This window comes from Helianthus annuus, chromosome 5, assembly GCF_002127325.2.
Source record: "Helianthus annuus cultivar XRQ/B chromosome 5, HanXRQr2.0-SUNRISE, whole genome shotgun sequence".
In the NCBI taxonomy this organism is placed as follows: Eukaryota; Viridiplantae; Streptophyta; class Magnoliopsida; order Asterales; family Asteraceae; genus Helianthus; species Helianthus annuus.
In genome coordinates this window covers 172,203,253-172,216,037 of record NC_035437.2, presented here as the reverse complement: position 1 = coordinate 172,216,037, position 12,785 = coordinate 172,203,253, and positions in this window count along the sequence as shown.

The following is a 12,785-nucleotide window of genomic DNA, read 5'->3' as shown; positions in this document are numbered from 1 at the left end:
CGGCGACTTACGTGCTCATAAGTAACGGAGCATGCGCCAGCCGGCGACTTACGTGCTCATGTGTGAAGGCGCTTTTTAGGCTTTCATCGGTGTGCGTGAGGATCGCTCGTTGCGTTTCACCGATTGAATGTATTGCCTATCCTGCAAATAAGTTGACATGTTAAATTGTAATAAAGAGTGATATGTGGAAAGCGTTATACCGAAAACTTCATCCTTAGGAGGTGTTTGTTCCGTGCATTCGTACTTCGCGATATTCTGAAAGCAATTTTGAACCTCGAAATGGTGTTACACCATGCGTGCTAGTGTGATTGTCTATTGCTGTCACATAACTGTTAGTTGCATTGTACTAAAATGGGGATGTCCATAATTATATTGCAGTGGGCTTAATTATTTGTAATGTTTCCACGTAATACATGTCGGACCACTGTGAAATAACAATATGTATGTAGATAGGCATGTATTGTGAGGTTTATTTGTAAAGTAACTTTATATATCATCGTAGCCTTAAATAAATTTGACAATAACAAGGTTGTGCTATAGAGATGACTCGCGGCGGATTATGCTAACACAACAGAGATGACCGCACGGCGGAGTGTGCTGGCACAGCAGAGATGACCCGCGCGGCGAAGTATGCTCGCGCAGCTGAGATATCTGCTCGGCGAGTCCTGAGTTGCTCCCATGCAGGGATGGCAGTTTATGCCGCTAAATAGATGTTAGTAGCATTGAAATAGAATAATAATAAACAGTGATATGAGTGTTTCTAGAAAAATCACATGGCTGTTAAATCGAAAAATCACATGAATTGATTCGATTTGCTTGAACTTAGAGTAAGTTGACAAGATAAATTATAATGAGTTTGATGTATGGAAAGGATTGTACCAAAACGTTGCCCTTATAAGGAGTATTCTTATTCTTGTAATTCGTGAAAACAATTTTGACCTTCATGAGAATGTTACATTATGCTAGTTTTTTATTTTATTGCTACTAAATAAAATGTTACCAGCGTTATGTTAAAATATTGGTTGTACATAACCAATATGTGCACAATTTATAGATATAATGAACGTTTTCACGCTTTTGTCATTAAAAAAAAACCGATAAGGAAGGGACCTTTTTGCTAGTGGTCTTTTATTTAATCCTTGTCATTATTAAATTGAATTGAATTTGAACACAAACGTGTATAGAATGGTTACTGACGTCATGATGACCAACATTTTGCTAAAGTCAAACAGCATTAATTAACTGGATAATAACATGTATCTAGGCTTTCTCTTTCATTATATTAAATGATTTCCATTTACCATCTTCCTAGAAAACGAAGTCTTAGAAAACAGTCAAATTCGTTTGAATATTTAGCAAGCATATTTGATTGTGAAGTAATGTCGCCCGCGAGGTTTCTACTGGCGGGAAAAAGGTCACTTGCTGCAGCAAGACGACACCCACACTTGGGTTGTTTATGATATTTCTCAGTGAGCTTGCTCACGCATGTAGGGCGAGTCCGCGCATGAAAAACTTGCTCGCGCATGTAAGAATGCATATGCGGCGGAACCGTACCCGCGCATGGCGGCGTGTTCACGCATGTTGAAGTGCTCGCGCGGCGGAACCGTGTCCGCGCATGAAGGCTTGCTCGCGCACGTAGAAGTGCTCATGCGGCGGAACCGAATCCGCGCATGAAGACTTGTTCGCGCACGTAGAAGTACTCGTGCGACGGCCCGTGTCCGCGCATGAAGACTTGCTCGCGCACGTAGAAGTGCTTACGCGGCGGAACCGTGTCCGCGCACGAAGACTTGCACGCGCATGTAGAAATGCTTGCGCGGCGGAACCGTGTCCGCGCATGAAGGCTTGCTCGCGCACGTAGAAGTACTCATGCGGCGGAACCGTATCCGCGCATGAAGACTTGCTCGCGCACGTAGAAGTGCTTGCGCGGCGGGAACCGTGTCCGCGCATGAAGGCTTGCTCGCGCACGTAGAAGTACTCATGCGGCGGGACCGTATCCGCGCATGAAGACTTGCTCGCGCACGTAGAAGTACTCATGCGGCGGACCCGTGTCCGCGCATGAAGACTTGCTCGCGCAGCGGGTGCTGGATTGAGCGGTGTAGGTTGTACTTTGTTTGAGACATAATAGAGACGAAGGCAAAGGTTGTACCTTGTTTGAAGCGTACTTGCATCACATGTAGGAGAAAGACTGTTCATTGTGCGTAGGGTGGAGGAGGCATATCCTTGATGGCATGTGCAGGTGATTGATGCGCACGTGGTTGATGCCGAAGATGGAAGGTGGTCAGTTGGTACACGCGACGTGATAGAGTTGTTCGCCATGGATGTTGGATGTTTGAAACGTAGGTGATACAAACAGAACAGAGTCACAGACCATGGATGCCTGTGACACGTAAACGCGCGGCCGCTGTTGACATGCAGATGGTTGGCGTACAGGACCGATTGCGCGGTGGAGCTGGGTGGAGCGTGATGGTAGCTCACCAGAGATGGTAGGTGATGGAAGCACAGGCATGGCGATGGGGTTGTCGACGATCGCATAGTAAAAGAAAGTTCAATATGCAAGATGACAAAAATGAGGGTATCCAGATGTACGAACACATTGTACCCTTTTTACTGCCAAATGTCAGGATGTGTCTCCTAAAGAAAAGATGGATGTGCAATAAGGTAATACCTTGTGCAATATGAGTTGTACCTTGCTAGCTGTACATTTCCCCTTTTATGTCTTTTTTTTTTTTTTTTTTTTCAAAAAAGATGTGGTACTAATTCATTCATCGAATATATCTTTGCTGCTCTTTAGTATTATGATCTTTAAATAAACAAAGAGATGTGATGGAAAGATTGATTTTTGAATCTAGAAATTCCTGAGTAAAACTCCAAAAGGAAACAGATCTGGAAAGTGTCCCATCAATAATTCTCTTTTTAGCTCTAAAACAGACCTTGAAGTTTAAACCCGAAAAGTATGTGTGAAGAAGGAGATCTAGAAACAGAGAGAAAAAACGAAATGTGATTTCTTTTTTTTTTAACTAGATTTTGATTCGGTGGGCGCCAAACACGGTATCATCCCGGGATGACTGGACCGCGTTCTACATGAGGGTAAAGAATCACACCTTGTTCTTCCTCTTGAACCTAGATCTGCAATGGAGAAGAGAAGAAAGTGGAGCTGTAGAGATTGCCGGTAGGAGAAGATTCTCCTGTTTCCAGCTACAAAAAGTGTGGTGGCTCCATATGCTCTACCCTATTCAAGAGGTGAAGACCTCTTTATATAGGGGGATATGGGCCTCCCCTAACCTCAATGGGCCAGGCCCAGTTAGGGGTTATCTCTACAAGCCCCGACCCAAAGTAGAGTAAACTACAGCGCGTTGGGCCTCGCGGTTGGGTTAGTAGCAACAATAATAAATAATTAATATAAAAGCAATAAGTAACGGGAAGTCCGACCGCTCGGGTCGGGTTTAGTACCGTACCCCATCAATGAGCTTTTTAACCATTATACTTGTAGTTTTGTCACAAATTAAGAATATGCTTTCTTTTATGGTTTTTTTAGATTCCCAAGTCTGGGTCCACTCAAAGGCAAATTTTATATTGACCATTTTTTATTGAATAAAATTACAACTTAAACCTTTTAGTTTGATTAAATTTAAGAAAAACGTTAAATTCAAACATTGAGTAAACTGCTAAAATGGTCCCTGAGATTTTGTCACTTTTACCACTTTACTCCAAAACTCAAACTTTTTGAATTTGTATTCATGTGGTTTCAATTTTGTTGCTATTTTTCATTCAAAATCAAAATCTGGTCAGATTTTTTCAGTTAACATCCAACTTTTTTTCCTTTTCCTCCCTTTCAATAAAGGGCAAAATGGTTTTTAACGTTTTATTATAACAATTTAAAAAAATCTGACTAGATTTTAACTGAAAAAATTGGATGTTAACCGAAAAAATTTGATCAGATTTTGCTTTTGGATGAAAATGGCAACAAAATTGAAACCACAGGGACTCAGATTCAAAAGGTTTGAGTTTTGGACAAAAATGACCAAACCTCAGTGACCATTTTGACAATTTACTCTTCAAACATTTATATATCAGGTATTGATCAAAACTAAAAGAGACTCTAACAGAAAGCAACATTTTATGGTTAAAACAAAACAAAAACAATTCAGTAAGAAGAGAATATAATCAAGTTATCTCTTGAGAAGTGCCTAATATTAATCAGAATATTATACTATGATTAGGAGAAAACCATAAATAGGTTTAGCACCAATAATATGTAGGTTTTGCACCAACAATATGTGCCAAAGCCATAGGTAAACGGCCTATAAAACAGGTAAAAACAAATTGAAAAAAGCTTACAGGATTAGTTTTTACTAATACCTAATATTAAAATATTTAACTATGAGGCTATTTAAAATTGAAATTAAATTAAAAGGTTTAATTTGTAATTTTACCGCACTATAAGGGTTTGATAAAAATTTACGAGTAAATTACGTTTTTAGCCCCTGTGGTTGTATCACTTTTACTATATTAGCCTAAAATAAGAATTTTTAATATATCTGCCCCCATGGTCTCTATAAGACTATAACTAACCATTTTGACCCCTAAGTCAAACCATTTTAGCCCCCATGGTCTCTATAACTAACCATTTTGGCCCCCATGATCTCTAGACTTAGGGGCCAAAATAGTTAGTTATAGAAACCATGGGGGCAAATATGTTAAAAATTCTTATTTTAGGCTAATATAGTAAAAGTGATATAACCACAAAGACCAAAAACGTAATTTACTCTAAAATTTACCTTTAATTACTTTTGACATTGCCAGAATTATTTAAAGTAACTGAGAATTTGAAAATAACAAGAATAAAATAGGTAATCTAGATCCGTTAAACAAGTGGTACAACCCATCCCATCATCCATGCTTCTCTTTCTCTTAACATGATATCACTCAAACTCCGTGACTCAAGAACAACCCACACTTCGAAAGTCCGAATCAACAATTTTGAAGTGGAACCTGGATTTGGGAAATCTGGTATAGCCAACCCATGTTTTAGGGCACGACCCATAGATAATTGAATGTGGGTGAAAACACCCCTGAATTGGGAAGTATGTGGACACCGTTTGTGAAAATGTTACAATTCTAACACCATATGTGAAAGACCCTATGTTGATCCCAGATAAACAATGTTTAATGAACATGGTAACTAATTTCAACAAGATAGAAAATAGTGTGTGGGATTAGAAATCAAACTTTCAAGAGGCAAATACAAAATTTTCAAGTTTATATCACCTTGAAATATTACAAGGGAATTGATGGTTATTTGCTATTACAAAACAAATGCTTAAAGAATTCTATGTAAGCAAAGGGTAGTTGAGTGTGTAGGATTTTATTCTCTCTTTATAGAGAATATTTGGTATTAATAAACTTGTTTATTCATACACTTGATTTGTAAAAAAGGTTTTTTTTTTTTTTTTTTTTTTTTTTTTTTTTTTTTTGGGCATATTCATTGAATCTGTCATTCCACTGGTCGTCTTGGAAGTTGTGCATACCTTATCACTTATGGCAAGTAGGGACATCAGAATTCTAATGATTCATCATCAGGTCTCTGGCCTCTGATGATTCTGATCATCAGATTTCTGATTACTTGTTCTGATCAGATCAGATCTGATGCTAATTATCAGATTATCACCAGATTGATCAGAACCTCCTCATCCTTCCTTGAAGTTTGTTTGTTTCTTTTTTTGTCCTTTGTCAAGTATCTTCCTTAGTTTTGACATGTTGACTCATTCATAATCACATCTGATCAGAATGATCAGATTCTTTATCGTTTTCCTTCAACAGTTACATAGATGAATAAAAAAAGATCCTAACACCCTACAAAAAACATCAATATAGAGAGAAAAATATCCCCCTTTAATGTCACACCCCCAAAATCCACACACAGAGTACCACCGCTTGGAGACGTGACATGACCAGGATCAAGCCACCAATCATATTGAACAAGCATATAATAGTTAAAGTAGTTCATAAAACCCAAATCAATACGATTGATATTCAAACCAAACTTTGTTTAAGTAGCGGAAGCATGTAAGTAAAAGCCCAAATCATAAGTATTAATGTATGAATGTCATAAGTGTTTAATTACGCATTCGTGATCCATGCCCACAACGACCTGCTCCTCCTTGTGCAAGCTCCATAAGTACCTAAGGTCCTGCAAGGCATGCAGCAGAGAGTCAACAACTAGTTGAGCGAGTTCACAAAAAGTAAGTTCGTAATAATAATGAGTATGTTTATCTAGTTGGGGGCTTCCCATGCATGTATGTACTAATGGTGGGGGTTTCCCATGCTTATATATATATCACTAGTGGGGGATTCCCACATTTATCTTTACTAATGGGGGCTTCCCATTATGGTACTTACTAGACTATTTGCAACCATGTGTTCTTCTTAAACCGAGAACAGGAATACGTACAAGGTCACGTAGGATTTACGTGAGTGCCCTTCCCCGAGGACAGTGGTACGTGTGGGGTTTACGTAGGATTTACGTAAGTGTCCTTCCGACCCGGAAGACAGTAGTAGGTATTAGTTTATGTAGGTTTTACGTAAGTGTCCTCCCGACCCGGGAGACAATGGTAGATACTAGTTTACGTAGGTTTTACGTAAGTGTCCTGGCTATCCTGAGGACGATGGTCTATAGTCTAGCAATAGCGTAAGTACGAGTAATCATCCATTTCAAATAATCCAACCCAATTCCCAACCCGGGAATCCCATGCCTTGGCTGTGTGAACTCACCTTGGTTTGCTCGGCAGATACACAAAAAGGTTCTTGAACTAAAGTGGTCAACCTCGTCCTAACAGGGTTACCATACAAGTCAGGTTTTGACTCAAGTAATACACGTATGTATCATAGCAAGTTAACACAGTACGAACATGTGAAGATCATGGTAAACACATAACAGTTAAACAATGCATTCAACTTGTGCGAGTAAAACTAGGCCCAAAAGTAATCGGCCCAACATGTTGTGCGATCCACAACATGTTGTGCGATCCGTAACAGCCCGGCCCAAACATTAAGTAAGCCCAACAATTAACCCGAACAACAACTTGTGCGATCAGCTTTATTACCCAGCCCAAGTCTACGGCCCAATAAAATAAAGCAACTTGTGCGATCCAGTCAAGCTTGTACGACTGGTCAAGCTTGTGCGATCCGACAACCTTGTGCGACTGGGGTACCTTGTGCGACACAAAGCCTTGTGCGAGTGGCCTCTTGTGCGCTTAGAAGGTCTTGTGCGATCCGGCTTGTGTGATCCGATTAAGCATTCCGTAAATCAGGCAATCGGTTACAATTTCAATTAATTTGTTTTGAACAAACTCAATAGTTTCCATAACTGAGATTTTATCAATCAACACAATTGTAGTTCCTATCATGATTCATAACCGATCAAACAAGCATTTTTCACACAATTTCTAATCGAACAAGCATGAACAACTTATCATCATTCAACCGGATTAAACCCTACCATCTAAACATATTAACCAAGTTCAAATATAACACAGCCGATTAATTCAAGCATCCGAATCCGAACATAGTATGAATCCCGATTAACACAAACATATAACCGATTAAAAAGCATACGGTTTACAATCACCTTAACAAAATTCAAACAACTTATATCCAACCGATTACTTACAAGACATCCGATTTCCATACATATAAAACATCACGATTTATCATGTAATCATATATAATCAAGGCATCATCTATCAAAGCAAATAACATCACACACTAACCGGTTGGAAGTAGGTGATCCGAATAACGAACAAGAGAGTCTTCGAGGAAGCAAGTCCGGCTGCCGCGAGTTCGTGAGGGAGAGAGAGAACTAGGGTTTTCGTGTGTGAGAGGTAATTGTAACAAATGAAAGAACAAACCCCAATGATGGGTGTTTACACGTTTAAGAGGAGTGGGCCGACCCTTACATGGGCTGCCCTATAGTCCGATTACAAGGTGTGGCCCAAATGGGCTTGTGCGATCGAGCGGTGTTGTGCGTTTGGGCTTGTTTGTATAAATACACATAATACACATTGCACATAACATACATACATACATAATAGCATTCAATACATCAAAGTTCACATGTACACATACGTTACATTCATTACAAAGACGGGTTCGATATACGAGTTGTCACATTATCCCCAACTAAAAAGAAATTTCGTCCCGAAATTTGGTACGCACTCACTGAGGAAGCTAGGTAAGTTATATCGTTCACTTGTTTTCCTGGGGTGTCACATCCTCCCCCCGTTGATCTGGAATTTCGTCCCGAAATTCCGCAGTAGTAGCTTCAGCCTCAGTAGTGGTTGCACTGGTTCCGAATAACTGGGGGTACTTTTCTGTCATCTGGTCTTCGCGTTCCCAGGTGTACTCTGGGCCACGTTTAGAGTTCCGACGAACTCGAACAAGAGGGATTCTCTTGTGTTTGAGGACCTTAACATCCCGGTCCGTGATTTCTACAGGTTCCTCGACGAACTGCAACCGCTCATCGATAGTGAGTTCCTTAAAAGGAACTATGAGGGTCTCATCTGACAGGCACTTCTTCAGATTCGACACGTGAAAGACATTATGAACTGCACCGAGTTCAGCTGGTAGGTTTAGCTTGTAAGCCACTTTGCCTATTTTCTCAATGATCTCGAATGGTCCGACGTACCGCGGATTTAGTTTGCCCCGTTTGCCAAAACGAACCACACCCTTCCAGGGTGAGACTTTTAATAAAACCCGGTCCCCGACCTAAAATTCCAATGGCTTCCTACGCTTATCCGCGTAGGCTTTCTGACGGTCGCGTGCTGCCGCCATGCGTTGTCTTATCTGTGCAATCTTTTCTGTGGCGTCCACTACAATCTCTGGACCCGTGATCTGACTATCCCCCACCTCTGCCCAACAGAGAGGTGACCGGCATTTACGTCCGTACAATGCCTCGAATGGAGCGGCTTGTATGCTGGTGTGATAACTGTTATTATACGAAAACTCCACCAAAGGGAGATGCTTTTCCCAGCCGTTGCCGAAATCAATAACACATGCCCGAAGCATGTCTTCGAGAGTTTGGATCGTTCGCTCAGACTGCCCATCCGTCTGAGGATGATATGCTGTGCTCATGTCTAATCGTGAGCCAAAAGATTTGTGCATTGCTTGCCATAGCTCTGACGTGAATCGTGCATCCCGATCCGAAATGATAGAGGTGGGCACCCCGTGCCTCGAAACGACTTCTTTAAGATAAACGTCTGCGAGAGTGGAGAACTTATCCGTTTCCTTAATAGCCAGGAAGTGTGCAGACTTGGTGAGTCGATCCACGATCACCCATATAGTATCATTCCCACGCTGGGATCTGGGTAGGCCTGTAACAAAATCCATGGAAATTTCTTCCCATTTCCATTGCGGTATCTTGGGTTGCTGAAGTAGGCCCGCTGGTTTCTGGTATTCAACCTTGACTCTCGCACAGGTCAAGCACTTGCCAACGTAAGTAGCGATGTGGGCCTTCATGCTAGGCCACCAATAAGTTGTTTTGAGATCGTGGTACATCTTATCCGACCCTGGATGTACCGAGTAGCGAGACTTGTGAGCTTCATCCATCACAAGTTCGCGTAGTCCGCCATAAAGTGGGACCCAAATACGCCCCGTTACATAGTAGGCGCCGTCTGCCTTCTGTTCTAATCGTTGCCTTGAGCCGCGTAGGGCTTCAGCCCTAATGTTTTCTGGTTTCAACGCTTCTACCTGAGCATTTCGTATCTGTGCAGGAAGGCTAGACTGAATCGTAAGCTGTAGCGCTCGCACGCGCTTAGGTAGTGTGTCCTTTCAACTGAGGGCGTCAGCCACAACGTTGGCTTTGCCTGGATGGTACTTGATAGCGCATTCGTAATCGTTAAGTAATTCAACCCATCGACGTTGACGCATGTTCAATTCCTTCTGCTTGAAAATATGCTCGAGACTCCTGTGATCGGTGTAAATAGTGCACTTGGTACCGTACAGGTAGTGTCGCCATATCTTGAGCGCGAAAACAACAGCTCCCAGCTCTAAATCGTGCGTCGTGTAGTTTCGTTCATGAACCTTGAGTTGGCGCGAAGCGTAAGCAATGACCTTGTCGCGCTGCATTAACACACATCCCAGACCTTGGATGGATGCATCACAATAGACTACAAAATCGTCCGTGCCCTCAGGCAATGAGAGGATAGGTGCACTGCAAAGTCTATCCTTTAGGTGCTGAAAAGCAGTTTCCTGAGTGTTGCCCCAACGGTAGGTGACACCCTTCTGTGTCAATAGTGTAAGCGGCTGAGCAATCTTTGAGAAATCCTTGATGAACCGTCGGTAATATCCCGCCAAACCCAAAAATTGGCGTATTTCCGTTGGTGTACGCGGTGCAGGCCAGTTTCTGATCGAGTCTACCTTGGATGGATCGACATGGATCCCATCCTTGTTCACTACGTGGCCAAGAAAGTGGACTTCACGAAGCCAGAAGTCACATTTCAAAAACTTAGCGTACAGCTGTTCCTTCCGAAGGAGTTCCAAAATAAGTCGTAAGTGTTGCTCGTGTTCCTCCTGACTCTTGGAGTAGATCAGAATGTCGTCGATGAAGACAATCACAAACTTGTCTAAGTACGGCTTGCACACCCTGTTCATAAGATCCATAAATACGGCAGGTGCGTTCGTTAACCCGAACGGCATGACAAGAAACTCGTAGTGGCCGTAGCGAGTTCTGAATGCGGTTTTGGAGACGTCCTCATCCCGGACTCTCAGCTGATGATACCCTGACCTCAAGTCTATCTTGGAGTAGTATCTCGACCCCTGCAACTGGTCGAATAAGTCGTCTATACGCGGAAGAGGATAACGGTTCTTCACCGTCACCTTGTTCAGTTCACGGTAGTCGATGCAAATCCTGAAAATGCCATCCTTCTTTTTCACGAAAAGTACTGGAGCTCCCCAAGGCGATGAGCTTGGACGAATAAAGCCCTTTTCCAAGAGCTCTTGTAGCTGCTTCGACAGTTCTTCCAGTTCGGTTGGAGCTAATCGATACGGTGCTCTAGCTATGGGTGCTGCTCCTGGAGCGAGCTCGATTTGAAATTCGACCTGACGATGAGGAGGTAAACCAGGCAAATCTTCAGGAAACACCTGAGGAAAATCGCGTACTACTGGAATATCCTCCAGCTTCTTTTCCTTTGCTGATGCGTCAGTGACAAGTGCCAGAATTGCAGTGTGCCCCTTTCGTAAGCATTTCTGAGCCTTCAAGAAAGAGATGATGCCAACCACAGCACCACTCTTGTCGCCTTGAACTTCGAGAGGTTCTTGACCAGTACGGGGAATACGAATGATCTTCTCGCTGCATATGATTTCTGCCTGATGTTGGGATAACCAATCCATCCCAATAACGATATCGAAGCTTCCCAAGACTATGGGAATAAGATCGATAGAGAATGGTTGACCGGCTAAAACAATACTACAACCCTTGACTACTTGCGTGGCTTCTAGGCTCTTACCATTAGCTAGTTCTACTACATGTTTGGTGGTTAAGAGTGTTGGTGCACGTTTTAACAATTTACTGACTTTTAGCGATATATAACTTGTATCAGCACCCGAATCAAACAAAACAGTAACATAAATATCGTCGAGGAGAAACTTACCCATAACCACATTGGGATCGTTCATTGCGTCTCCTCGCCCCAGCACGAAAGCTCGTCCCCTTGCCTCGTTGCCATTGTTGTTGTTGTTCCCACCGTTGTTGTTCCCGTTGCCCTGGTGATTGTTGTTGTTGCGATTCTGGTTCTGGTTCAGTTGAGGGCAATCGCGTTTGAAATGACCTTCAGCCCCACACTGGAAACATCCCCGGTTTCCACGCTGTGGCTGCTGCTGCTGTGGGTTCTGTGGAGCTGGTAGTTGCGGTTGCTGATTCTGATTTGCAGGTCGTGGGCTCCTACAGTCTTTGGCCTCGTGACCCATCTTGAGACATCTTTGACAACGACTCTTGTTGCACTGGCCGCTGTGATGTCTGTTGCAGTTGTGACACTTGGGGTGAAACCCTTGATATCTTCTCTGTCTATGACCACCAGAGAATTGAGAATTGCTGACTAGGACTCTGGTAGTGGTCAGTCTTCTGCTGCTGAGCTTGAGATTGAACTGTTGCTGAACCTTTGCTAGAATCCCAATCCCACTTTCTTTTGCTGTCACTGGGGGTAGTGGGAGTAGCGGCTGAAATGGTAGCACTGTTGCATTTGGGCAACTTGTTCTATTCCACCGCCTGATCCGTGAGGCGATGAGCAAGACGCTGAATGTCTTGGATGTTGTCGAGGTTAGCCGATGTAACATGGCTCTGAATTTCTGAGGCTAGACCCTTGAGGTACAGTTCGATATGCTTGATCGGTGGGTCTACCATAGTGGGGCACAGGATGGCCAGCTCGTTTGACCGTTTCGTATAAGCTTCAATCTCTGACCCCGTCATTTTCAGGTGATACAGCTCCACTTCCAACTTGTGGATGTCATCACGCGTGCAGTATTCCCTCTTAATGAGTTCTTTAAAATCGTTCCATGGGGTGGCGTTAGCAGCTGCCAACCCGAGAATCTGAACTTGGGCGTTCCACCAGGTTAGCGCGATTCCTTCCAAAGTACCAGTGGCGTATTTGACCCTGCGAGCCTCAGGGCATTCACACATCTCGAACACAGACTCGAGCTTTTCAAACCAGTGGAGGAGTCCCACCGCTCCCTCGGTGCCACTGAAGGTGCTTGGACGATAGTCCATGAAGTTCTTGAAAGTGCAGACAGGCTGC